Source organism: Anser cygnoides, chromosome 5 (assembly GCF_040182565.1).
Source record: "Anser cygnoides isolate HZ-2024a breed goose chromosome 5, Taihu_goose_T2T_genome, whole genome shotgun sequence".
NCBI lineage: Eukaryota > Metazoa > Chordata > Aves > Anseriformes > Anatidae > Anser > Anser cygnoides.
The window spans coordinates 42,663,061-42,690,672 of record NC_089877.1 but is presented as its reverse complement, the minus strand read 5'-3'; the positions used below and the strand labels follow the sequence as shown (position 1 = coordinate 42,690,672).

General features: G+C 51.3%; 1 long non-coding RNA gene across 2 annotated transcripts; it reads right to left on the bottom strand.

The window, feature by feature from the left end:
• Window positions 1–24,267: 24,267 nt before the first annotated feature.
• On the bottom strand, window positions 24,268–27,189 carry LOC106038769 (uncharacterized). 2 transcript variants are annotated; one of them, XR_007161802.2, is made up of 3 exons: window positions 26,830–27,189; window positions 25,882–26,018; window positions 24,268–24,954 (listed from the first exon to the last, which is right to left on the bottom strand). It is a non-coding gene; the product is annotated as an uncharacterized lncRNA (long non-coding RNA). The 2 variants fall into 2 exon arrangements; XR_001208830.3 differs by having other exon boundaries at window positions 25,886–26,018; window positions 26,830–27,188.
• Between the last annotated feature and the right edge of the window lie 423 nt (window positions 27,190–27,612).

Below are 27,612 nucleotides of genomic sequence, written 5' to 3'. Positions count from 1 at the left end.
CCTACCTCACACAGCCAGCGCCAAACTGCAGCTGAGCTTCAGCCGAGGAGGGCTGCAGGTGACGAAACGCAGTGTCTGCAGGGAGTACGGGGGTACATTGTCCAAAGTGCGACATACGAAATAATAAAATGAGCTTGCAGAGGGCCGAAAGCTGAAGAAGAGATACTACAAAGTCCTGGGAAACAGAAACTGCAGGTGCCAAACTTTCTTTCTGCGCTTCAGTCGTGGACACCACTGAAGTCAGCAAGAAAAGTTGTTTATTTTAGGGTTTTAGTCGAGTTCCGCTTACAAGAAGCCAAAATGGTGATGCTAGACCCAAAGGCATGTCACATCCCAGCAGAAACATGGCTCCCCAGTTTACATTGGTAGCTAGAGCTGGGCCACGGACACTTGCGCTGAATCATAGATTCCTGTCATCCAACTGCGGACGAGGACAGTGGGAAATAAGACAGAGGAGATGGGGGAAACCATCTGCTCCTCTTGCGGGATTGCGCTGCGAATCTGTAGGCTCTGTTTGGGATAAAACAGCACTTATTTCCAAGGCAACAAATTGCAGTGTCATAAACAACAGAGGTCCAGGAGATGCCTGCAGGTTGGAAGCTAAGAGAAGGAACATCGGTCACGGAGGCACAGGCGGAGAGAGCGAAGACAAGGCAGGCCCCCGTGTTGCTGACCAGAGCACTCGTTTTGCCAGTGCTGCCGTTCAAGACCTTTTCCCTGCTCCTCCCATTTACAAGGCACCTACAGGGACACAAAACACATACTCTGTTGTGCCTGCATGGGGTAAATGCTCAAACCCTAGCAGAGGCCCACAGAGCTGGCCCTGAGAGCCAGACGTGAAGAAAACAGAGCTGTGAAGCTAAGACTAAGGCCCAGAGAGGCATAAGGTAAGTCAAACATGTTATATCGTTGTGACTTGCTGTAGGATTGCTCAGTGTGGCAAGTCCCAGACTGCCAGAGGACAGAAGAAGACAAAACGCAGCTGGACCTCGAAGATGGATAAAAACTGGAGGCATAAAACTGCAGCAGAAAGAGAAGCCTTCGTTAGGGAAGGAATGAGGCTGAGCAGGAGGAACAGGAGTGACAGGCGTAAGTGACACTGATTTAGGTAAGCCGCTGAGTGCTCGAGAGAGAACGAATGCCCTGCTGAAGAGCACAAATGATTCAGGAGAAAGAGATAAAGGGCTATTTGCGGGGGATGGAGGACGTCCTTTCCACGTGGACCTGGAGAAGCACACATAAATTCACTTCGTGGCACTAACGTGTGGGTACAATAAAGACAGGGGAAGTCAGTGGGTGAGGAGAGGGAAGCCAAAGCAGGAAGAGGAAGTAGGAGTGAGGCTCCAATAACAGATAGTAGAAGCTGTAATCACAGGAAATATGGGCTGCATGGATTTTGACAGCTTAGGTGTCTGTTTAAAATGTAGACTTGGGATCCAAAAAATTTAGTGAATTGGTCTCTGTACCTCCACCTGTAAAACAGGGATTCCCTAAATGCCAGGGGGCTTGAGGACCAGTGTGCATCTCTCATGCAGCACCATTGATGCAGCTCCTGGGATGCTTGCCCCATGCCTTCCAGTACTCCTGGGACTCTCAACCCTAACGTACAGCACAGGCGTGCCCAGAGGGGCTGTGAGTTGTGCTCCTACAAGGCAGAGAGCAGACCGTCTGAATGGGCATGGGAGGAATTCCCAGACGTGCCAGAGCGTGACGGAGAAGGGTAAGGGGCAAAGGCTCCAGAGCTGACCTGCCAAGACTGTAAAAACAAAGAGAATAAGCTGAAGAAATGGGGGGATGAGAGAGGAAAGTGCAGGGCTTGCTACTGCCCATGGGAAGACAGCTGGCCAGGGAGAAGGTGGAACTTTACTGCAGGCTTCTCTGAGAGAGGCATTGGTAGCAGAGCTTCCGAGTGAGAACAGCTAATGAGTTGCAGGAGAAACCCCGAGGCAGAATCAGGATGGGGCGAACAAAAGATCCCAGTGTGAGTACTCAGTGGGGCAACCTACAACTCCCCGATGAGTCTGACAGTGGAACAAGGGGCAGAGGAGAGAAGCAGAGTGGCATCCCTCGAGACCCTTCAGTGATCTGCGTGCTCCAGAGCCGACAGGCTGCCAGTAGGGCCTGCGCGAGCCAGCGCTGTTGTACGAGCTGGACTGGATGTTCCAGGAACCGAAGAAAACCACAAAACGCCTTTGTGACGTGGACGAAGCGTGTGCGGAGCGGCCTAGTGCACACAAATGTCCTGGCTTGTCCCAGCCGACTGGCATCAATCAGTTCCCCCGAAGTCTGCTCCACGTAAAGCTGGGTTCTCCAGTGCCACAAATACACGAGGAATCACAAAGCCAGTTCGAGCCCATGATTTTTCATTCCAAAGGATGAAGCGGCCCCTTGCAGGCTTGTCCCCTGAGAGACGTGGTACCTCCATTTTACAGCGGGACAGGTTTCTGCCCTTCATTGCTCAGTTCTCCTGCACAAGCACCTTCCCCTGTGCACTCCGTGACTCCATCGGGGCTTCCTAGTAACAGGCACCGAAAAAAGGAAGTCTTCCTTTTGTGCACAGTCAGCCCCGTGTCACTGCTGCTTGGATTTGTATTCCAGCAGCCCTGAGGAAATCCAGCCCGGGATGGGGCCGGCTGCTATACAGCGGGATAACACAGCCCCGAGAGCACAAAGCTTGCCCTCAGGTGTGTGAGGGGTTAAGTCCACCAAGAAAATGCTTCTGCTGCTTAAACCAAAATGACTCTTTTTCTTCTCTCTCTTTTTTTTTTTTTGTTGAGAAGTTCATGAAAAGGGAAAAAAAAAAAAAGCTATTTGTTTTGCCCCTGCTGGAGCCATGAAGGGAGCTCTGCAGCGCGGACAGTGCAGTCACTGTGGCATCGCAGCAGTGAGGGAGCTGAACCGGGAGCTGCGAGGTGAAGGTCCCTGTTTAACAGCTTTCCGTTTGTTTACCAAAAAAATATTGTTCCATCATAAAAATTCCCAAAATAGTTCGTGTCTTGACAGACTGACTGGCAGCTGCCCAGCTCTGCAGGATCCTGCTAAATGAAAGGAAATAAAAAAGAGCTAATCTGGTACCCACGGCCCAGCGCTTGCAGCTCGGGAACCTGCGGAGTCTTGGGGCTCAGCTGCCCCACGAGGTGCAGGGGAGGGAGGAGAGCCCCGAGGCTGAGGGGCCAGCTTACGGATGGCAAAAGCTTTTCCGTGGGTGCTGCGCAGGCTGATGAGGAAGCCAGCGCTTGCCTTGCCATAAATGGCCAGCTTCTGCTTTATTTTTAAACCAGTTTTTTTTTTTTTTTTTCCCTCCACCCAGCTCTGTAAGGCTTTACCTTGACAAGGCAGGCTGCCCCACAGTAGTGGCTCCTAGGCCTGTAATTCCTGAGAGCTGTCAATGGCTCCTTTGGGAGCACTGTGCATACAGGCCTCATCCTGGACCAGTGCAGGCCCTGGCTGGCTAATGTACGGCTTGTTGCTCAGAGGGTTTTCGGATGACAATCTACTGTTGCTGCGGATCGTGGTGTTCTTACCAGGCAGAAATGGAAAAGCGTCAAAGAGCTCACGGCACCCAAGTCACGGAGAGCCGTCCTGTATGAAGAGCAAAAGGCCACCGCGAAGCCCTGCAGCCCACCACAGCAACCAAAGGACCGTGCACGCCGTGAGTCACAGCGCAGAGGACCAGCGAGCCCAGATTAGGTCATGCAGAAATAGCAGGCTCTGTGGAAAGAACCTCTCTCCGCCAGATCACAGATGTCTCCCCAGCTGCAGGGCTAACTTCTCCACGGCCCTCATGGTGCTCGGGGCAGGTCTGCTTTAGGGAGGGGCGAGGGGAAATGTGCACTCCGGATCGATCCCAGCATCGGGGGATGAAGGGAGTCCCTCGGGGGACTCTCCCTTCGTCCTTCGGACATTTCGGGACTGGGTCCCCAAAGCGGGCCAGGCTCGAGCAGCGGAGTGGGGGAGGCTGGAGGGACGACCCTCCCCATGCCTGCCCCGGGCAGAGGCCCGCACAGCCAGGCTGGCTGGTGCTGTAGGAAGGGTCAGGGTGGACACGCGGGGACATGGTGCTTCCTCTTCTGGAGGCGAGATCGGTTTGGTGTCCCACTGAGGGACATTCCTGAGCAGTGTCACACCAGCTCAGCAGCCAGCGGTGGGAGATGTTTTGGTACGGGTGCGCCCAGCACTACCCACACTTGCTTATTTTAGGGACTCTGTCACAAAAGGGAGGTGTGCTGCAGCACCGCTGGGGCTCGTTGGGATGGGACAGCTGGTCAGCTATCAGCCAGGTCATCCACAAGCAACATAAAAGTGACAGGGGACACTGCCAATGGTTCTCACGTGACTCTGTGGTTCCTTTCATAGTGCACGTGGTGTGTATGCTGCTGACGGGGGCTCTTTCACCCATCTGTAGCACCTGGGAGGAAAGCTGACCGCCAGTTTCCCACTGGATGTACACTGCCACTGCAGGCTGGCTCTGTCCCGTGTCGACCCACCCTTCTTTGCACTCGTTGTTGTGGTCTGTGATCCATTTCCACGTACTGAGCTGTCTGAGGGAGCCGTGGGGGTCCTGACCCGAGGGCTCCTGGTGCTACTTTTCTTTTCAGCTTTAAGGACAGGGGGAGCTGAACCCTCCACAGCACAAAGAAGCAGCGAGTCTTTACCTGAGGAAGAGGAGGTACGACCTGCACGCCAGGGCAAGCTGGAAGCATCCTTAGAAGCCCCTGCCTGCAGCACGCAGTTTGCAGCCATGCCATGCACACCAGGCCAGGCTGTGCTGGGGTGAGCCTGGCAGAGCAGGGAGCCTCCAGAAGAGCTTCCAGCTGCATCTCCCACACTCTGCCAAGCAGGTGTGCCAGGCTCCTCCTGCCCAGGCTGGCCACCCCATCCAGCCCAGCACCAGCTCTTCATTCTTTCTCCTCTGTGCTCAACTCCCCCAGGCTGGTCACAGCAGTTTGACCAGTGCATGCCAGGAGCATGCTGGGGATCTGGTGGTTGTGTGAGCGCAGGGTGACTAGGGGAAAAAAAATCCCTTTTTCGGGACCCCTGTGGACAACGATCTTCCTCATCTAGCTGTTGAAGTGTGTACTTGGACAAACCTGCTCCAGGACAAACAGTGACTTCAGCCACCAGCCCCTTTTCTTGTCTGCCTTCCTCATATCTCACTTCTACATGGTCAAGTGCCCTTTGGTTTGACATTTCCACGAGGTGGGTTCCTGTAAGGCAGGGCTGGGAACTCCTCTCCCCGAGCCCTCCCAGAGCTGGCTGGGGGCAGAGGCTGACCCCTGTGGGCAGCACTTCAGCCCTCTCAGCTGGAGCCCTGCAGGGCAGCTGCCCCTCCGTCCTGCCCCTGCTGCCCTCCCAGGCCCTGACTCACCCGTTTCCTCTGTCGCTGCCGGGGCAGGTGATGTGCAGGGCTGCCTCAGCCCTCCCAGCACCCTCACAGTCACATTTTCCCTCTTATCTTATGACTACCAGCTAGGAGATAATCATCAACAGACCAAGTGGTCAAGGGCACAAGCAGAGGGTGTTCCCCTTTCGCATTTTAACCCTCCAGAACTGGCACTGCAGCCCACGCTAAATGAAACCAAGGTTTCAGGTTTGCAAAGAAGACAAAATGCTGCCACCTTGCTCCAGCGTTACCAAATTAAACCAAGGATTCATCATGGACCAAGTCAAAGCCTCAAAACACTGAAGAGCCCTGGCCTTCACCCCATCTTTCTGAATGGTGTATAAATAGGACATTGTTACTAGTCTCTTGCCAAGAAACTAGCCGCAGAGGAGCCCTCATGCTTGGCCCTGTAATTTGGTGTCTGGGGATCACTTGGGCCCACAGATCCAGTTGCTCATCTCGCCGACAGCTCTGCCTGCTCTGTAGTCAGGGCTCCCTTTGGCCAGGGCATTTAGGGTCTTGGCCACATCCCAGAGGAACCGCTTCTCACATACTCCTGGATCTGACTGTCCACTCGAGTCCCTACTCCAGTCCCTGGCTCATACCACAGAGCAACTCCTCCAAAACATAAATTTGCTTTTCTGCTTTCTCTGCTGGGAAATCTTTTCCCTCCAAACAGCAAGAGAGTGACATAAAGCTGTGCAGGGGTCCCTGGGATCCCAGTGCCAGCAAATAAAGCACAAACTGATTGTTGCTGTACCGCAGTCCTCCTCCTTTGAATAAAAAAAAAAAATTAAAAAAAAAATCTCAGAGAAGGGGCCTGGGAATTGAATTTACCTCTGATCCAAAGTATTGAGTGAAGAAAAGCCTAAATACAAGCTTTATGGCTCAAGGAAGTCATCAGAACTGCCAGGCACACGCTGCCAGCATCAGAACACCCCACGTCCCACCCTGCTCATGCCCCCAGACTCTGCATTTGGTTGTTACCAGGTTGTTATCTAGCTCTTTATCAAGGCTCGTTCTGCATTATTTGTTATCATTACATGGCAAGGAATTAGATTTGTCATTACTTATGGCCGTTCCCATCTTGCCAGCTATGGGACCCCCACCCCCTCCCTGGGGAGACACAGTTCGCTTCTAGGAAGCACTTTCCTGTCTAAATTTTCTCCTTTGTTAATGCAATCTCCATCTCCTCACAGATGTTTGGAGTCAACAATCCTTCCTCCACCTTAGTCATCTTTTGGCTAAACTGGCTAGCATTTTGCTCCATCTATCTTCCCAGTCTGTCAACAGCTCCAACTACCTCAAATTCAGCTTACAATATTTGGTGAGCTGTTTGGAGGAAGACTCTCGCTCTCCTCCTTGGAGAGGAAAATTGCACGGGTCTATCCTGCAGCCATCACACGACAAAGACTCCCTCCCTAGCTTGCTCCCCACTGCTGTCCGCTGCGCTGCGCTCCAGAAAGCCGCAGAAGATACTGGGAAATCAATTCTACCTCTTAGCTTTCTGGTTCCTTAGGAGTAGCACCTTGCTTGCTACCAAACTGATGCTCGCAAGCTTAAACAAATCCTCACAGCCCTGTTCAGCCAGTCTGCCAACAGGTGTCCATGCTGGAGTAGGTGAGTCCGGAACATTAGGTTTTACGACAGCCGCAGGCAGGGATTGTTATCTGCCTTGCCCTTTCTCAAATTGCATGTGAAGTTGGCTCTTTCTTGAGCAGGAAGGCAGGAGCTCCACACTGATCTCACCCACCACAGGTGGCAGGGGAAGAGCAGCCCATGCTACTGAGAAGCCCACATTACCATGCTGGAGAAGAGGGGAAGCAAGAAGACTGTGCACCGGCGATGGGCAAGTGGCTAAGAGAAAAAGCTTTGCCTGCCGAAGCAGCTTACCAGGCCCTGCTTTCACTTTTCTCAGTGTGACAGCTCCGTTAGCCTGCAGGTCTTGCTGCATGAAACGACAGAGGGAAATATTTCACGTACGTTCTCCCCATCTTGGTTTGAGAACAGTCACAAAGATAATTGCTCGCTGCGGCAGCCACTGCTTGACATCATTCTTCACACTCCCTGGGCTATGCAGGACATCGCTCGCCTAATTCACATGAACTGGCTCCAGCCTCAAGCTCCTCCTTCCCACCCTCCCAGTGATACTGCGGCAGCGGGAGGGTCACGCCAAAAAAGCAGATCCGAGAGCAACCAAGCATTCCCCGCGTGGTCTCACTCCCCACCTCCAGAAAGAAAGGCTTTCTGAAGCAGGAGGGCTGTGCTGTGCAGGCCACAGGCAAAAGGTACCGGGAAGGTCTTGCAGTCAAGCAGGACTTGGTGCAGGACAAGTCCTGCTGGCTCAGACAGCAGCTAGGGGCTGTGGAGGAACACAGGGGACACGGTGAGCTGCAGAGAGAGAGCAGCCACCAGGAGGTAGCACGGGAGGGCTCCTGCAGAATTCACCTCTCAGTGATGCTCCTGCCGAACTTCACCTCTGTGGCAGCAAGGAAAGCACCATTGCTTGTTTACCTCTTCAGGAAGTGGATTAAGCGACATTGCAGGATGGTATGCAGAGTTCAGCGTGCAGGGAGCTAGTACAGAAGAGACATTGCTCTCACACCCTCCGCCCTCAGCCCTCCCTGCTACATGTGGCAGAGGGATGGCAGCAGCAAGGAGAAGAGAAAAGAGAAAGAGCCGTCTCTTTGGATGCCTGGTCATGAATGAAAGCCATTTCCACGCGGTGTGGTATGTATGGGAAGAAGGAGCATTAATTCCTCTCCTTACAGATTTGGAAAGGACTCGTGAACGTTTCCTTTCCTGCACTCTGCCGCTAACAGTTCTGCAGGGTGATATCATCGGGGCCTTTTCCAAGCTCAGACTGTCTCAGACATTACAACACCAGGTTTTGGCTGCCTGTACATATCACCAGCTACACCCACTCCAGCCCCCTCCCTGCAACACCCCCGAGGGACCAGCGAGCCTCCCACTGCCAGACTCTGAGCTCTGCTCAGCATCTCGGCAGCCACGAGCTGCTCAGACATCATCCCCAGCGCTGTACCTACACCTCCTCAACTGCTCGCGCAAACAGCTCGGCTAAAAATAGAGCCTGGCTCCTCCAAAGAGACTAACACTCTGAGCCCCATTGTTTTTAAGGCTGAAAGAGCAAGGGGCTCGTGGTGATAGGTACCAGGATGCCAGCGAGAGGACTTGGAATCAAAGAGAGGAAAAAAGAAGAGCGGGTGCCTCTGAAGAGCTTCTCCAAGCAGGCCGTGGGCGACGCAGAGGTGTATTTCCCTGGTGCTGTAGATGATGTACTGGGGAAATCGGCAGCCCCCAGTTGGAGGCTTGCTCTTGAAGAAGCCACTCGCGTGCCAGAGGAAGGCCAGCTGCTCTCCGGTCCCCAGCAGCCGTGTGCTCGTGTTCTGCATTCTTGCAAGTTCACCTCTGCTGCGCAGATCCTGCGAGCTGCAGCGGGGGAGAGGTGAAGCTCTCCGCTCTGCATGGTGGGGCTCTCGTCCAAACCAGCTCTGTGCCAGTGGACAGAGGAAGTATGTCCACCGATGCTAATGAAATTACTCCGGAGTGTCGAGTTAGGCCGAGTGAGAGCAGAAGCAGCGTACTTCAATACGCTGGAGATTTGCAGCTACAGGACGGCCTATCAGCAAAACAGACAAAAAACAGTGCTGCGGGGAAGAAATTTTAGTTTCAGTTTGTCCAAGAATCACAATGAAGCAGTTATTTAAAAAATGCCTGAGCTCGGTTCCTCAAAACAGTGGGAGTTTCGTTTAGTGCTTACCCCGAGCGGTGCGTTAGCAACGCACTCAGGCCTTCTTCTGCAAAGAGCAGAAGAGCCAAGGGCCTAAGGAAAATAAACAAACCGAATGCCTGGGCTGCTCCACTGGCCAGCCCAGATGTCAGATTTGCTGTTAACACCGCCGATGGTTTGAGCTGCTTCCCCTCCTGCAGTCCTGTCTAGGAAGGTGCGAGGAGCCCCCGGAGATGCAGATGGCATGTGCTCCAAGCGGGAGATGTCCCCCCGTGGCTTCTCACGGCAGGCTGGCAGCTCTCCGCTACAGATGTGCTCTGTCAGGATAAAACCTCCCAGGGCTCTCAGCCTGCTCCCATCAGCCTCCTCCACTCCCCCTTGTGCTTAAAGATCACGGAGCTGCAAGGCTTTCTTCTGTTTACTGTAAGGAGATGTTGCCTGGATCCTTTTTGGATGGAAACTCTCAGCGACTTTGCTCTCTAGCAACCTTGGTCGACGTTCCCCAGAGCTTTTTCCAGCCCACCGGACGGTTTAGTTGCTCCAGAACAGAACGGGCTTGGTTCAAATCCAGCATTTGATCCAACGGCTCAGCCACATTCCTTTTAGGCTGTTGCCCTCAGTATCGCCACTTGGCCTGTGTAGCGAGCGGCCCGCTGATGAGAAGGACAAGCACATACCGGTGGTTACAGGGCTCACCAAAGCAAACTAACCACCAAGGTCCAGAGCTGGCAGCCTTTAGTCAGGAAGAGATCTGCTCCTCTGCTATGCCTTTGTGCTGGTAGCTCTCTGCCGCTGTTGTTTCCCCTCTTTGAGATTTATTTTGGTACTGGCAGGGCCACTGCAAGGACCTCTCTTTCCTTTCTCCCCGCTAGGGAGTTTTTTCTTTCTCTCCCACCCTCTGTGTAGATGACAGAGCCTGTTTCCCTGTAGTGATTAACTCCTTTTGGCCCTCAACGTGCACCTTGCATCATATAGAGTGGCTCCGAGCACTTCCCTTTGGGAACATGGGTTAAAATCCAGCCTTACAGTGGGCACTCGTAGAAGGACATGGTGGGTAGGGGCAATGGAAGATACTTGATGCCAACATGCAGCTACGGTAAAAGCGTTACTTCCCGGCTCTAAAAGGGTTGTTGAGCACTGGGGAAAGGAGTGGGGAGAGAGACCCCAGTGGCTGACAGCTGCTCCATCTGCCCCACAGGAAGTTCCACCTGCTTCGCCTCTCAGACAGGAGAAAGTGCCTTTATGCCACTGCAGTCCCACGGAGTAAACACGAAGCACTCAAAAAGTCTTTCATCTCCTGAAGAAAGGAAGAATGGCAACCACAGCCGGATGCCATAACCGGGCAATTCCTGATTAGAAATAAAACGCTGTTTTGTGGAGTGTGGCTGCTCAGCCGGTGGAAGCGGTATATTCCCTGTCGCCAGTCAGTTCTGCACCAGGGCTGTTTAACTTCCCCAAAGCACTGCTGGCAAGCACATATTATTGGGTGTGGGACAGGGGTAACTACACGAAATGAAGGGGCCAGTCTTATACAAGAGGTGAGGCTGGATGGTTGCCTGTCAGACCCAGGGAGCATGTGAATTACCAGAGCTCTCGTTTCGCCTGTGGCATTTCTGTAAACCTGCCGCAGTTTCTTGGTGCTGGTTCAGCGCTGGCTCGTGGCCTGGAAGCACACCTTCTCCAAGCTGCTCCTTGTTCCAGGTTTGCTGGAGACTGAATTCGCTCCCCCACCTCTGGCAAGAAAGTTTTGTCTTTCCTCACATAACCTCGCAGGAGCAGGGGCACGGCAACCAGGAGGGAGCTGGCTGCGCCCGCTGGTCACACACACGAGGCCGCGCACTCCCGATTCAGAAAAAAAACCCACAGGATTTCTGCTCAAGGTGACCCCGGAGTCACGGGGCACACAGACAGCCCGTCAGATCAGCCCAGGTGGGAAGCACTGCGGCGTGGCACGGATGAAGGAGGACGCCCTAGGGCGTGCAGTTAATCGTGAGCATCTACTGGCATCGGCTGTGCTGCAGGAGATCACCTTGCAAAACAGAGCTGCAGCCCTTTCCAAAGTAATGTGGTAAGATATACCATAAGGCAAAAAACACGGCTCCTGCTTGGGTGTGAGGCCATTTGTGCCAAGAAATGTCCCGTGAGCTTTCTGCATAGGCAGTACCCAAGGAAAACTTCACTGCGGTTTCACTTGCCATGGAGCATCCCCCTGGCCTTTGTTATCCCATACTTGTGAGGGGTGACGGCACAGATAGGCAAGGCACTGAGAAAGTGCCTTTTTCCAAGAAAAGAAGCTATGCCACCCTGGAAACCTGCCAGGCGCTGCTGGGCTGCGCCTAAATCCCCCAAAGCCCCTGAGGATGGAGGCACAGTTTTCAAGCTTCCAGCCCAGTAACGAAGCTGCTCAGGATGCAGCCAACCGAGCGAGTCTCACACCTCAAACATGGAGCTACTGAGGCGTTTCTAAGCCTCTGCCAGTGAGCACAGACCATACAGATTTCTTTACAGAATTAAGCAGCATGACCTGGCATGGCTAAGGATCTTGAAACAGATAAAAATAGCCAGTGAGCCCTGTTCTGCATTTGTCTCCTGTGCCCTTGTATGCCTCTCCCGCCCTGCGCTAATCCCCGTTTTCCCTTCACGCCCCTTTCCCTCCCTGCTCTGGCCAGTCCTGACGTATGCGTGTGCTGGCTGTCGCACCAACACGTGCACCCTGCATACACAGGTCACAGCCGCCAGACGAGCTCTGTATCGGCTGCACCCTCCCTGCCTCTGCTATGGCAAGGCGCTGACCTGGGCCCCACTCTCCTTCCACCCTCAGAGCATCACAAAATTGGTAGAAATGTAACAATCTTGGACATCTCTAATCTTTCCTCAAATCTGGTTGAAGCTGTCCTATACGCTCAGAAGTTGCCAGGAGGGCCCCAAGGTAAACAGCACAATTACGTAGGCTTTGTCACCTTAGGAAACCAGCCAGGAGCAGCCAAGGGGCCCATAAACTCCATCCGCAGCCCTACTGGTATCTCGCTGCCGAAGAACGTGGTGAGGAGGCACCCCATGTGCACGCAGCGAAGGCAGCTGCTCGCCAGCAGTGCTTTGCTGCCTCTCCAGCTCGCCTGCACATTGTCACTTTGATGAGAAATAAACCGCTTAATTAAGCAGCGAGCCCCAGGTTTGCCTGGTTTTGTTGACGGTGGCTGTCGGTCCTCGCTGCGGTGATTCATGACTTGACACTCTTTTCTGTGCTCCCCTCCTGTCTCCAGCTGGAGCGCCCGATGCCCTTGGCTCTCGGCCAGGGTGCAGGGCGAGCGTCTCTCTCTTGTTTATAGCAGGGCTGGGGGATGTTTAAACGAGGCTGCTGATGGGAATCTTGGGAATTTCGCAGCAGACGTAACTGCAGCTACAGTCATCCTTGCAGCGAACAAGCTGCTCACAGGGCAGGGTACAAAAAATTCTTTATCTAAGGAGAAAGCCACTGACCAGCTACTTCTGGAAATGAAGGCGCTCGAGGATCACACTAGCTGCAAAGCAAATATATATAAAAAAAAAAAAAACATAATCGTTTATGGGCTGGTCTCGAAAAGGCAGGAGTCCAAAGCAACAGGAAAAGCCGTGCATGCAGCTGCACGCTTAGTTGACACAGAGCTGCCACGACTGCCTGCATGAAGAAACACTTTGATAGAAGAGAGAGAAAGAGCCTGGCCCAGCCGCTGTGGCAAAAGCCCTTCGGAAGAGCAGGTCCGTGCCATAGCTGTGCAGAATCGGTGGTGATGGTGTCAGAGTACAGTCACAGCTCAAACAAAAAATTCCCCAGTCATTCATTTGCTAAGGAAGCACTACAGATTATTACTAAAGCTGAAAGAATTTGTTTAGATCCACGCTGGGTTTCATTGCGAATGTTTATTTTCTTTCAGCACTTCATTCAGCTTGGACAATGACACCAGGATAATTAGTTTCACATTTGCCCATGCTTTTAAGCCCATCTCCTCTGCCACATTCCATGGCTGCAATACCAAGGCTGTAAGCACAAGGGGCAAAGGCACATTTGCTTTCTTTTCCTGGAGAAAGTCTTCAGCTGATCTTTATTTTTGATCATCAAGTGATTCCGATGGGTTTGCTATTACGTAAAGCCTAAACTGGAGGGATAAAGCTGACCTGATCATGTTTCCTTTCAAAAAAAATAAATTATTACAACTGACACCTAGCTTAGGAGACTGAAAAGTCTGCAAGCAGAGCAGCTCTTTTTTCATGACGAATCAACTCTGACCTGTTAAAGAACTATTTATTTAATGCTTACTCCTCAAAGGACAATGATGTACTTGATTAGAGGAGCACCAAATGCCAGGACCCAGCAACTCCATTCCTATCTACAGTTCCAGTTCAAGATAACAAACACTTTCAGGATCTCTGGCGGACTGGCTGTTAACAATCCTTTTCTAGTAAAAGTGTTTGGACTCCTTACGGGACGTTCTCAAACACAGCAGTTTGGAGAAAGTCTGCACAAACAATTTCCATGCGCACCAGTGCCTGAAGCTCCTTTCAGGCACTTTCCAGTGCCTGAAGCTCCTTTTCGCATGGGCAGTTTTGCCTGGAAGTGCAGCTAAGCACTGGCTTTATGGAGCATACAAAATTTGGCCCTGACAAGAAGGGGATGAGTAGCACAGGCTCAGAGCAGACAGATGTCCCACATTATTACACCTGAGCACCATTCCAGAGGGCAAGGGTGGCCAACGTTTCCACATCAAAGGGAACAAGGATAATAAAAGGGACAGTAACAAAGAGCATAGCACCGAGTTGAATTTCTGCTTTCACCCCCACTTACCCAGCAGCCAAAATAGCCACAACCCTCTAAAACATTTTCCAACTGTCTGTTAATTGTCAGGATTCATAGCTAACACCTTTCTGAAAGCTGGGGCCAACCAGGAAGCAAAAAATAAATAAAATAAAATTAGCTTTTCCTGCTCTTAAACCTCTCATGTGTTTGTCCACACGCAAACATTTGGAGGAGGCTGGACTGCGTATTTTCTGGGGATGCAGCACCAATTACAGCAGACCTAAATCCAGGTGCCTTGCACGGTACCAGTTAAGAATTTGAGAGGCAGGAGGGGCCGGGTGGCAGCGTGTGCCCTTGCTGTGTGTGCTCCTGCACCAGCATCACCCCTGTAGTCCCAAAGCTAGGAAAAAACAAGTAACGACACCACTGCCACTGTCAGGGGCAGCAGCCCACGTGCTGAGCCTTGAGTCACTTTCCTGGGGCCGGGGTTCCCCTTGCCACAGGCCTACCTCTGATGGGAGCCCCTGGGGCAGAGCTACCACACAACACCTCACAGTGCCAGAGTGGGTCAGGCTTTGCCCACGTAATTCTGCAGAACAGCAACGTTCCCAGCGACCTGCTCCTCACCAGACCCACACCAAGCGAATGTACTCCCCGTAAAAGCCAATGTCACACCTCCCCTGCTCTCCTGCAATTATAAGATTTCATTTTCTCTTCTCTCTGCTTCCTTCCCACGTTCTGCCCCAGCTTCCGTGTCTAGCCTTCATTAATTTCTGTTGATGGGTAGCCCTGCTATCCATCAACACCAAGCTTTTGATGAATAAAAGCCAAAGCCAGCTGCATCACAAGCAATGAGAGGACCTACATTGCACTCACGCAAAACCCCGGGACCCAACGGTTGCTGCTCTCATTGCACCCATCACAAGAGCCACTCCATGCTCTAACAACGCACCTGCCTGCATGTCCCCCACATCTTCAGGCTGGGGGCTGCTGCTGCTGCTGCTGCTGCTACTGCTTCACCGCGCTGCCTGCTGCCACCGCTCCAAGTCACTCGGCTACAGCTTACTCACAACAGCAGTAGGGGTGGTGGGCTGCACGGGGAGACCACTCTGGGTAAATTTGTAACAGCTGAGACGGGGGTAAATTGGAAACACAGCCTAACCTGGGTGTCACTGTGGTGAGGATCTGCTGAAGCTCTAGAAAAAAAGGCTCCTGCTGACTGGCCTGAAAACCCCTTTCCTCCTCTTCCTTCTCTGCTGAAGGCTAAAATAAAGAACAAGAAAGTGGGTTCCCTATAACAGGCAGCAAGAGACAAAATTCCCCCCAGAAAAAAGAGCAGCATTTTCCACACCGGTGGCTGTCTCATCATGGAAAGACATCTGAGACACTTCATTAGTCACTGCCTGCATCTTGCCTCTTCAATCATGTCCCCGAAGCAGCAGAGACCAAAAATACAATGAGAAAAGAGGAATCTCTGCATCTCCTTGCAAATGTGGAAATAACCGAAGTGACAGTTTAGATGCCAGGCAAATAAATCCCTTGGCATATTTTACGGGCCAAACTCCGACCTCTTCTCCAGCACTATTTTCATCTGTAGGTAACTCCTCCAGAACAGGGGCCAGGTCCAGAACCACGCTACTAAAAAAAGGCCAGAAGTCGATTTGTCAAACAGATATATTCACAAGCAAATCAAAATCCTGCAAATCACTTAAGGCTGCCAGCGCCCACCAGAGCTTCTCTCCTAAGTCTGGAGTTGCCCTGGTAAAGAAGCCCACGTGCTGGAAGCTGGGCTGGATGTGAACGCTTCCCAAGGGTCCCTCTGGAAGGGGTGGAAAGCCTTCACCAGCAGGGTCAGCAGAGACCACTGGGAGGAGCCAGAAGAATGGAGAAAGCAGAAGGGACGGAGGAAGGTACTGCAGTGCCTAAAACATGTCTTCGCAGCTCTAAAACGTTAAGAACCAGCAAGGTACGGCACAGATCTCCCTTTCAAATCTGCCCCTAGCCTGCACACCATCTGTACATGAGGGTGCACGTGACACACAAAAGGAAAAAGGCCGAGTACAGAAAATGGCTCGGCATCCTTTCTGAACTCAGGTAAAATCACGGTGCTCCTGGCATCCTGTTGTTGTCGCCTGTCACGCCCTCATCACTCCTGAGTCCAGCAATAAAACAGGACTTCTCCTTCCAGCTCGGGCGAGGGCGCTGCCCAGGGAAGGCATCTCCAAAGCACCGGCGCCGAGGCAGGGCAGGCTGCGGAGCACCGCGCGAGGCCCAGCAGGAGCAGGGCCCGGAGCCACCGGCCTGCAGCACCTGCCGGCCTCCCCGGGCCACCTCTCGCCCCGGGCCAGGCCGCTGTAGGGCCCCCGGCCCCCCGGCAGGCCATCTGGCTGGCCTCGGCCTGCGCTCCCTGCGGGACCAGCACCTCCAGGCAGACCCGGCCGAGTCGCGCCAAGGCGCTGCTTTGCTGTCACACCGGGGCAGGATCTGGCTTTGGTGACCCAATGGTGGCTGCAGGGCTCTGCTCCTGGAGCACACAGCCTGTGGGACCTGCTAAAGCACGAGGCCTTAAAGGGCGAAGCTCCGGCCATCAGATCAAGCGTGTTCATTTTGGCACAACAGCCCTCGTGAGCACAAAGCCTGAGCCTCTGCTCAGGTACCTGCAGTGCCCTCAGCGTGCTGCAGGCTCAAAACACGATCCAAGCAGCTTACAGAGAGGGAACACAGCCACAAATATTCCTAGAGGGCAAGGGAAACGGTCGTGAATCTTTTTTCTGGTGAGCTAGCAGCCGTCGCTCGATCAGCTCCAACTTTCTGGGATTGGCGGGGCGCAGTAGAGGTGCACAGCACTCCACGCAGTGGGCAAGCCATGGTCACTGCAGGACAACGTGCTGCGAAACACACTTTATCAGCTTTAACACACAAAAAATACTTCCCTTTTTCCTCACCCTTTCTTCCACTGGGAAGCTCTTAATTCCCAGATCCAGCTAAGAGTAGAGAGTCAGTTATCTGGAAATGACTGGTTGTGGTTTCAGGCTATGGTAGATGGCACGCACTGTAATCCCTCCCTTACTCTCAGCACTAATACTCCTCCTCCCTTCAGTTACCAGAAAATGCAGCAACGCTCCCTTCTGCCCGCCCCTCTCTCCTCCCTCCAGGCTACTCCTTTGGAGAATTGGCTCCACAGCTGGATTGTAAAATAATCCAGCTGTTCCTATGACAACGTGCTGGCAGTGGGCAGAGATGACGCCAGCACACGGTGTTGGCCCATTCACTACCAACACCCAACTCTGTTTGTTTTGGTTTGGGATGCATTTGTTTTTCTATGCGGGCAGCTCTGCTGAGTACATTTCTGAAGGCCGGAGGGGCAGGAGGAGCCACAGTCCCAGAGACGCCAAGAAAGTTGCTGGCTCTGTGATTTACCCTTTTTTTTTTTTTTTTCTTTTGCCCCAGCTCCATCTGATGTGAGGATAAAAATCCCTCCAGGAGTCTTGCAGCTGCACCCAGTCTTTGCAAGACTTGATCCAGAGCCTGAGTTGAAAGGCACAGTGCAAGACTTTGTGTGCAAGGCTTCCAAGGAAAAAAAAAAAAAAGGTCTCGGGTAGAATCAATAAGAGCTATGCAGCCTTTATTTTAACGTCTCGCCTGTCAGCAGCAGGATTGCTATGTAAAAAGAAGCAAAGGAAAAACTTCTTCCTCAGGAAGTATTAGCCAAATGCTAATGCACATGAATGACGCATTAATCTAAGTGTGTGCAACAAAACGAATGCACCTCAAACTGCACGGGCTTGGTTCTCTGACGTGGCGCGGTGAGTAGCGGGACATACCAGGCTGTCAGGTACAAAGGGAGTCAAGAGATCGGGTTAGCTTAAACCTATAGATGCATCTTTGGTGACAGCAATGAAACCAAAGTAACCAGAACCATGACTGTTTCTGAAAATGCCTTGGCAATTACAGGCCTGGCAAAGCACCAGCACTTATCACACTGTGGCCAATTGGGTTTGGTCGGACCTTTGCACGTTCAGGAAGCTACTGGTCTAAAACTACACCTGGCAGGACTGTAAGTCTGCTGCTTCTGGATGTCTCACCTCCTCAGCTCCCCACAGCCATTTCCAAGTCACTCAGCGTCTGTCCCCGTCCCACTCTTCCACCTACCCACTCTCTTACCCATGTCTTACTCCTAACTCCCCTTCTCACCACACAAGGATTTCTGTTCTGGCTTCAAAAGCTAAGACATAAATGTCATGAGCCATTTGTGGACTTATGTTTTCTCTTGCCATCCATTTTGCAGAAGGACTTAAGTAACTTAGTGCAGAAAGTGTTGAGGTTCCTTCCTGCAGGGCTGTATTTCCCTGCCCGTTTACTTACTTTGGAAGTCACCCCAAGCACCGCGCAGCATTTGAATCCAAGAAGCTCTACATCCTCCTCTGTATCCAAAGAGCCCTTCAATTCTCGGTGCCACCTGAACCCCTCCTGCCAGCATGCTAATTGCAGCGAGACATTCCTTCGAGGATCTGGCTTCTGTCAGCCAGGCAGCATTAGGCTCTCTGGCCCAAAACAGGCTCGGCCCAAGATCTCCCTGAGTCCTTCCTGCAGTACACGGTTCAGAGAGTCAAAAAAACAGACTTAGCAAAATAAACAAAGGCAAAGTTCTTCCCCTAGCATAGCCTGCGGGAGTCCAGACTCCTTGTGTGCTGCACTTCAGCACTTCTCCCAGGTGCCAGATCCTATCCCCGCAATCTCTGCCAGATCCCAACCCCACAATCTCTCTCTCAGACTTTTTACCATTTCCTAGGGCAAAATCTGATAGGAGGTTGCCGGGCCCCAAATCTGCACGGTATTTACAGGAACAGATCACCTTATCCAAAGCTTCATTAGGTAAACTGCACCCAAGATCAGCACATGCACATATTTGAGAGGATTAAGGACAAGAGATTTCATCAGAAATTATTTCGATTCTCAGACTGCACAGCAGATGTGCGGCACGGCAGAGAACTCCAGGGCAAGTCTGGCCTTGTATCAACAACCTGTCCTTTCTACAAAAAGTCTACCTGCCTACCTGGCCCTGCCGCTAGGAAGCGCCCGCGTGATGCTAGGCAGCATTTGGAAAGCAGATGGGAGAGAGTGAAGGGGGCAGCCTAAGAGCAGTGTTGGTGCGGACAGGAGACGGGCTCGGGAGAGGGACTGGGTACAAGTTTTGTGGAGAGAACTGGGGGGTTTGTCTGGGGCAGCTGGCAAAGCAGCTGCTGCCCTGCGTGTACTGCTGCACGTCAGCCCCTTGGCCCTGACTTAGACAGCAACCTACCTCGGCTTTAGTGGGGCTTTCAGTGCCACCTCCCCCAGTACCCTCACAGCCAAATCAGTGAGATATTGACCGGGTACATAAATAATAAATAAGGTAGGAGAAAAACTGGCTGGACCACCAAGCTCAAAGCTGATCAGCACTACAAAGTCTATGTGATGACCAGCAGAGTTAAGTCGCATCACTCACGGGTCAATAGTGGGGCCAGTACTCTGTGATTATTTATTTTACTTATTTTATTTTATTTTATTTTATTTTATTTTATTTTATTTTATTTTATTTTATTTTATTTTATTTTATTTTATTTTATTTTATTTTATTTTATTTTATTTTATTTTATTTTATTTTATTTTATTTTATTTTATTTTATTAACGCCCTGAACAAAATGACAAAGCACATGCCCAGCAAATTCATGCACAATACCCGATCAGGGGCAGTGGCTGAAATACTACACAGCAGGGTTACTGGTTGGAGGAACCCCAACAGGCTGAATTAACGGGCTGTTAGGAAGCTCATTAAGATCAATATATATATATATATATATAATTAAAAAAAAAAAAAAAAAGAAAAAAGAAAAAGAAAGAAAACAGTCCTGCACCTGGAATGGAAGAACTGCAAGCAACAGGGTGCCAAGTGGCTGAGGAACACCTTTCCCGAAAAAGTGTTAGGAATTTGTAAAAAGTTTGGGGGCGCAGTGGAGAAATACTGACCCTTCAAAGCATGAACTCAGGAGCCTCATTTTTTTATTTTTTTTTACGGTGAGGACGGCCGACGCACTGAGTCGCCCTTAGGCTGTGCCGTCTCCGCCGCCAGGGATGTTGGACCCCAGGCGGAGGGCGCTGCGCGAAGCCAACCCAACCCCGCCGGACGGCCCCGGGGGTCAGCCCCCGCCGCCGCTCCTCTGCTCAGCCCGGCAGGCAGCAGCAGGGAGCAGCGGCGGGCACACGGAGCGCTGCCCCGCCGGCATCGCCGCGAGCCTGCGGGACGCGCCCGGCCCCGGCGGCGGGGCAGGGAGGCGGGCGGCCGACAGAGGGCAGCCGGAGCCGCGGTGACTGCCGAGACGGGCCGGATGCCGCCGCCGTCGGGGCGGAGCGCCGCTCCTTGCCTCCAGCGTGCGGGGCCGCGGGGCTCGCGTTGCTCAGCTCCCCTCCTCGTCGATCCCGAGATCTGAACGGGCGCTTGGCCAAAACTGACATTCAGCTTCGTACCTAACCGCCGGCCCCAGGCGCTCCGGCTTTCAGAAATGCGCAGAGCGTTGCGGGAGTAATGATGGAATCAGGGAGCACCGAGACTTCACTGGTGCAGGAGCTGGAGGGGACTGCGGAAAGCCGGGGGGCATGGGCGGCCTTGTGCCGCTGTACGGGACGGCTCTGCTAGAGGGTAGGGTCCTGCTGCACATCCGCCCTGAAACTAAAGCCTCACAGACACTTTCTCGCTTCGGTCAGTTCCAGTAAAAACTATAGCCCATTTCCTGAGATATGGCTCTTTGTACACGCCTGACAAGTAGGGGAATTCAGACATGGCAGGAAGAATGCCCAGCAGATGGGTGATGTTTCTCAGGACCCCAAAGACGTGGGCTTAGAGGCGGCTGAGCCTAAAAGCGCTGCCTCGGGGGTCTGACTTACAACACGTAAGTTGCAACCAGCTGGGGTGGTTTCAGGCATTCCCATGCCAGTCTCTCCACCCCGTTCTCCTGGCCAGGATTAACACACGTGTTCCAGGAGGTATGGGAACTTCAGCCTTCGCCACTCGGCATCTGGGAACTCCGCACAAGCCCTCCTCCACAGCTGCTAACAGGGTTAGGGACTGGGGAGGGTACAGCACGGACTCCTTTCTGTCACCAAAGAGAGCTATAAACCCACTGCAGAGCGCAAAGATGGTATTTTAAACTGCTACAGTTAGGTCTCTCCGCGTACGTCATGCAGATTGCGGAGGTACTCAGAGATGTTTCACGTCTCCGGAACAGTTCCTCATTACAAGCCCTGTGCCTTACCACTGGGCTGCTCTCACACGCACCGCCGCCACCACGTTACTCCTGTAGCTCTCCTAACGCAACCGATCCCATTGATCATAGACTCGACGTATCGCATCAGCAGGCAGGGGTCTCTGGAGGCGAGCTAGCCCAGCCCTGCTCAAAGGGCTTCGTCGAGTTTTGACTGCCTCCAAGGCTGGAGGTTCCACAACCTCTGTGGGCAACCTCCGGCAGTGTTTGAGCACCTTCGTGGTAAAACATTGGGGTTTTGGCAGATGCTCTGAGGAGTCAGGATTCCCAAACTGAATTTAGCCAAATCACTTCTGTCCTCAATGTGCTGCCCCACACACGTCGATACAGCCGTCAGCTGCAGGATCTGCCATTGCTCTGTACTAGCATTTGACTGATTCTGCAGTAGCCTTGGTTAGGGACCAAGTGCAGCTGGAATTTAACCCTTCCACATAAAAACATTTTTTGGTGCCAGTGTAACTTCCCGAACCATTTCACTGAGGGGTCAAGCAAGTAACTGTGCAGAAGCCAGGAAGGGAACAGAACCACACGAATCAGAGTAGCGAACACAGCAGGATCACCAATGCAGATTCATTTAAACTATCCTGAAACTGCAGTTTCAGTGCCTCAGTTTACCTGGCTGCTAACACGAATCACACTCTTCACCTACTTCATGTGTTGCTGGAGGGCAGCTGAGTCAGTTAAACTCGGTTCTTACCTTCGAGGCACTTGGTGGCCTGGCACCAGCGTATCGAAAACAAGTCACCTGGGACACCGAGATAGACTGTAATCAGCAACTACCTGTGGTGCAAGAGCACTCTGCAATAACGTAATGCTTGCCTGTGCAATAGACCCCATTTTCCGGGGACCTGTCCAAATTGGGAGAATGAACTCCCCAGGGACACTTCAGGACCTGCCCCTCCAGATCGCAAGGCACGCTTCTTCCACCGGTGTTGTGAACACACTGCAACCCAGAATCCACCGGGGAGAGGAGGGGGGAACAAACCACACATTTGCGTATTAGTCACATTTGAGGTTAATGGGAAAGTACTCGGATGCTACACTGAGAAAGCTCATGGTAAGATGCAGAATAGAACAGAGCGCTGTAATCATTAGTGCCCATAAGGAGCAAAGAGATCCTCAGGTGGAAATCGTTATATAATAATAAATACTTTGTCCTCATAAACACAGATGATTATTCCAGTGCATGATGTATCTTAAAAGGAAATACAAACCTTTGGTTAAGAGTCAGAGCTGGTCTCTACCACGTTCTGTGTCTGATCGCCTGCAGGGCACAATCTGTCATTCAATATCCAGTAATTAAGCTGTATTTATGACAAGATTGGAAGCTGTGAGGTCACTCCCCGTGCAACTACACGTGCCTTAAATTAGCTATGGTAATCATTCTCACATGCATGCAACAGTTCAGGCCTTTAGCAGCAGCCACTGTCTGATGTTACAATAGCAAGTGAGAATGCGGCATGGAGAGGAAAAATAATGCAGACTTTGGTCCTAAAGTTAAAGTGGTTTGGAAGAAGATTTTGCTGGGTTTTGACTACATGGCCTTATATGCACTTCCACATATCCAGCAAATGGAACTGGTTGGCACTTTGATCACAAACGCACAGACACTGACAGTTCCAGAACTGTCTTATTCATATCTCCTCTCCAGAAGGAACCAGCAAATAATCTACGTGCATTTTTGCCATGAAGATAGTTGTGAAGCGTTTCTCGTATTATAGGTTAGAAAAATTCAGAGGAAAAATTAAAACATTGCTACTCTGAAGTGCTAAAATCTTCTTGGCAAAGAAGTTTATATACATTATAATGACGGGTTTATCAAGAAGCCATGTTAAAACTGTCCAGGCGTAAGGAGCAGAAGTCCTGCGCTCCTGTCATGCCTTCACACAAAAAGGACTAGAGCTACAACAAACGGTGTTTCATGAGGAAGACAGTTACGAGTTCACGTCTTGACTAAATGTACTGGGATCAGGAGCCAGAAGCCATGCCCAGCGAAGCGTTTGCCCTCAGAAGGTCCTTAGGCAAGTAGGGGTATACAGACTATAAATACAACTTTTCTCATATGGATGTTCCTAATCAGGAACGTGCCTCCTGGGGGAGGCAGCCTGTTTGAGTATCATTCTGCAGTTCTGACAGCTGTGGAAACCACCCCATCAGCGTGCCATGCCCCTCAGCTCAGCTTGCAGGCTGAAACAAAGATCTGGAAGATAAGCAGTCAGGCAGAGTATCATGTTTTCTTGTGTGCTATTTCACCATATTCATCTCCAAACACAGCTACCTACCTACCTTTTAGTGAAATACATTATTTCATGTTTCCCTTAAATCCTACCCAATAAGTCGGATGATTTGGAGGTAGTTTGCCAAGCTCTTTTAGACACCGGGGTTATTTTTGGAGCATTAAACACCTTACACAGCCATGAGGTAAGTCAAGGACTTGTCATATGCCAAAGTGCAATGAAGTAGGAAACGCAGTATGAAACCTGCTAGGGTATTGCTGGATGACCAGGGAGAGCGGCGGGAGCCCAGCTTCATTGGCACAGCCCAAAAGTATTTCAGGGACTAGGATTATTACTGTGCAACAGAGCAGGATGGAAAATCAGCAGTCCCAAGCTCTCTGCTACTTACCCCCAGGCACAGCTCGGGAGCCCAGGCTTGTGGCACCTGACCACCTGGAACTTGCTGACAAACCTGGGGGGAGGATCTGCAAGTCCTGTGAAGAGTTAAAGCTGTGAAGAGCTGAATTCTTTGAAAGTCTCAGAGAGAAATCCTTATCTGTGCCGAAACCCCATTCTTGGCTTTGCACTCAACTCTTATGTAACGACAGCAAATTACCTCAGTTTATCTTCCTTTGTGTCCTCGAGGTTAGTGACACATCATGATTAGGTTACGCTACTGTTTTAATTGAATTGCCACAGCACATGCTTAAATGCTGTAACAGTGCTTGTCCTCTCTGCTGTGTGCTACTGGCAACTGCCATTTCTCCTACTATTACAGTGCGAATGCTTCATAGCAGGAACTACATCATTCTGATGCTGAAACACCCGCTATACATCAGAGCAGTGTCAAAATAATGTTTTACTTAAACCCTCAATGATCTGGTAATATCCGAACTGTACACAATTTAGACCATGTGCTTTAGGTCTGACACTGCTACTGTATTTTATGGACTTTGTAACACTGTTACTTACTCAAAACAAATACTTCCTTTTGCAAACAACAGATAAATACTGTACGATGAGTCTGTTTCATTTCCCTTATTTCCAAGCATGAGAAAATTCAAGATGGGCTATTTAAAAGGAGCTGAATTCTTACCAAATGGAGGCTGTGGTGCAATTGGAATTCAAATGACTGCTTTAAAGTTGCACCTGGTTGGCTTTAGCCAACAGGATCAAGCTACAAAATATTTGTACAAAAACAAAGCTCCAATATAATCAGTGAAGAGGAGCTAAAAATCTGTTGTTCTGAAGAAAAAAAAAAAAAAAAAGAAAAAAAAAGAAAAAAAAAGAGCTCCATAATTGGAAACAATAAAGATATTTTGTCCACATGTTAGTTATGACCTTCTTTTGTTTTCCCATGGTATCCTGTTGATATAACATCCAGGTCCCTTGTGGATATCCGCTGTTTCCATATCAGAAGAATGAGTGTTTGTTGGTTTCACTTCAGCGTCTCACCGGGTCACCAGTATAACCACTATGACTGGAAAGCTCACCGGAAGCCACAAGAACAACCTTATCAGCAGAAGATCTGAACGGATGAGAAGCACAGACATATGAGATCACATTTTGTAATAATTTAAACAAATTTCAAATCCTACCTCAGTAAGGAAGCACAGAGTAAGAGCGAAAGTTTAGCTAAGTATTTACAAAACAATAGAGGAGTAGTCATAGCCGATCAGACCAAGTTTCCCTTCCTCTGCTTCTCCCCCTCTGCTGTCATCCAGTCTTCTGACGCTGGCTGACAGCTACCACCTAAAGAAGGCCGTAAGCACAATGTAAGGGTGTAACGCTGCATCCTCAGAATATTCCCCAACGACCCTGAAATTTAGAAAAATCAAAACTTCCTCAGCCAAAGGAGCTATTTTTGTATTTAACAGTACTCATTGGCTTTTTCTTGTTTGTTTTCTGGACTCCTCTTGAGCTTAAGCAAACTTCTGTTATCCACAAATTCATGCGACCAGGTTTTCCACAAGTAACCACGATATGGAACGAGCAAGCCCCGTAAGTTTGTTTTCAACTCACATTTTCCCTAATTTTCATTTGATGTCATCATTCTTATCTTGACAGGTGTCTCTTTAAGGCTGAAGAGCCCTCATTAATTTAACTGCTCCTCACCCGGGAGCTGTTCCACACCTCCGAACACCTATTTACTTCTCTGCACCTCTCACAGCTTCGCATCCTTCTGAAGATAAGATCAGAACTGTACACAGCATTCAAAGCACGGGCACACCGCGGATTTGCACTGTGCTTTGAATGCTGCTTTCTGCTTTGTTCTCTAGGTCTTTCTTGACTCTTTACATTTGATTTGTTTATTTACCAAGCCTTGAGCTGAGATTTTCAGGGAACTAATATGATGCCAAGATGTTGTTTCTAAGTGATAAATCAGCTTATAGGCTGTTTTTGAATATGTAGAGTAAGGATTGTCTTTCCCCTATTTGGAACACTTCGGATTTACCTACATAGGATTGCATCACCCGCAGACTGTCAAGTCTTACTCGACTTCCTCTCAGTCACCTCACTATTTACCACCTGTTCCAGACCCCAGGCTCCAATTCAGATCCTTGTGCAACTTCACATGAAGACGCCTTCCACCTAGGAAAACATTTTTTTGTTCTTAGTGTCCCATCTTTTAAACCAGCCTCATCTACTCATGTGAAAGCTTCTATTCTTATTCCATAGCACCTTAGTTTCTTCAGAAGCTTCTGCTGATAGAAGTTAAAGAATGTTTTCTCAAAACCCAAGCAAATGACATCAGGGGAATCTCTTTTCCATACGCTCGCTGACTCTTCACAGGACTTCAATGTGTGAGGAATGCTTTAGAAAAGCTGCCAACTCACCTGGTACACTTTTTTTTTTTTCCTTGTGCTCAATAGTTTGCCTTTTTAAACTGCTTTCGCTACCTTGCCTGGTACAGATAGCTGGCTCGTTGGTCGGCAGCTCTCCAGAACGTTTCTGGGCACTTTAACTGGCACATGAACTATCTTTCCATTCCCAAATACTGAAGCGCTTCTAAATGAGATGCTACACTTAGCCGCCAGTAGGCAGCCCAGCTACTTAAATCTTAACTTCTCTTAGAAACCTTGCATGAATATTACCCAGTTGTGCCTGTTCGGTGTTTTTTATTTGTTTCATAACCTTTTTGTGTGGACTCTTTGGCTTTAAACACACCCTCTGGTAAATCTCTCAGAACACTGAGCACAGGAACCTCCCCAAATTCCTCCACAGCGAGCACTGAACTTTTTTTTTTATTATTTTTTCTTTCCCCTAAACCCTTATCTTCTCTGAACAATCCATTTATTCTCAGCTGCCCATTGGCTCCGGTGACCGTTTCTGGCAAGCTTCCCGCTCTATTTTGAGTGAAAGTAGAAGAGTCAGGTTTATCGGCGAAACAACGACAGCGCACCTGGCTGGGGAACCAGCAGAACCAGAGTTCAAGGACGCCGGTGCCTGGTCACCAGCTGCCCTGAGGCCGGCAGGTTTCACGGGCGAGCTGCAGTACTGCAAGCGCGGTGAATATGTGCGTGTATATATATTTATATCACTATTTTATTTCATCTGGGGCCGTGCGGAGATTAAAAGTGTCACAATTTATCATCTCTGGCGCTAAGCGGAGCCAGCCCAGCAGCACAGGTGGAGCCAGGGCTGCCCACGGAGCCGCGGGCCCCTCGGGGAGGCGTAATGGCGGCCTGACAGGACTAATGGCGGCCGCCGTGGGGCCGCCGGCCCCGCCCTCGCGCCCTTCTGGAACCTTCCCGCCGCAGCGCCTCACGCGCGGCCCAACGTCCAGCGCCCGCCGGGGGAAGCCGCCGCCGCCGCTTTGCCATATATGGGCACGGCCGGAAGCTCTTGCGTCATGGCGCTGGCTCGCGGCGTCTCCGCGGGGAGCCGGGCCGGGACGTCACGTCCCTGACGCGCCCCGCCGCGCGCCGCCCTGGCAACCAAACAGTAAACACGGCGGCGGGCGCGCATGCGCGGGGCGGGCCGCCCTGACCGGGGGGGGGTGAGGAGGAGGGGGCGGGAGCAAAATGGCGGCCGCGGCCCTCAGCGGTGCGCGGGGCGGGGGCGCTGCTCCCGGTGCGCGGGGGGGGGGCCCTGCGGGGCGCCCACGGCCCCGCTGCCCCCCGCGTCGTGCCCGTTGCGGGGAGTGCCGTGCTGAGCGGCGGCGGGGCGCGGGTGCCGCTTCCCT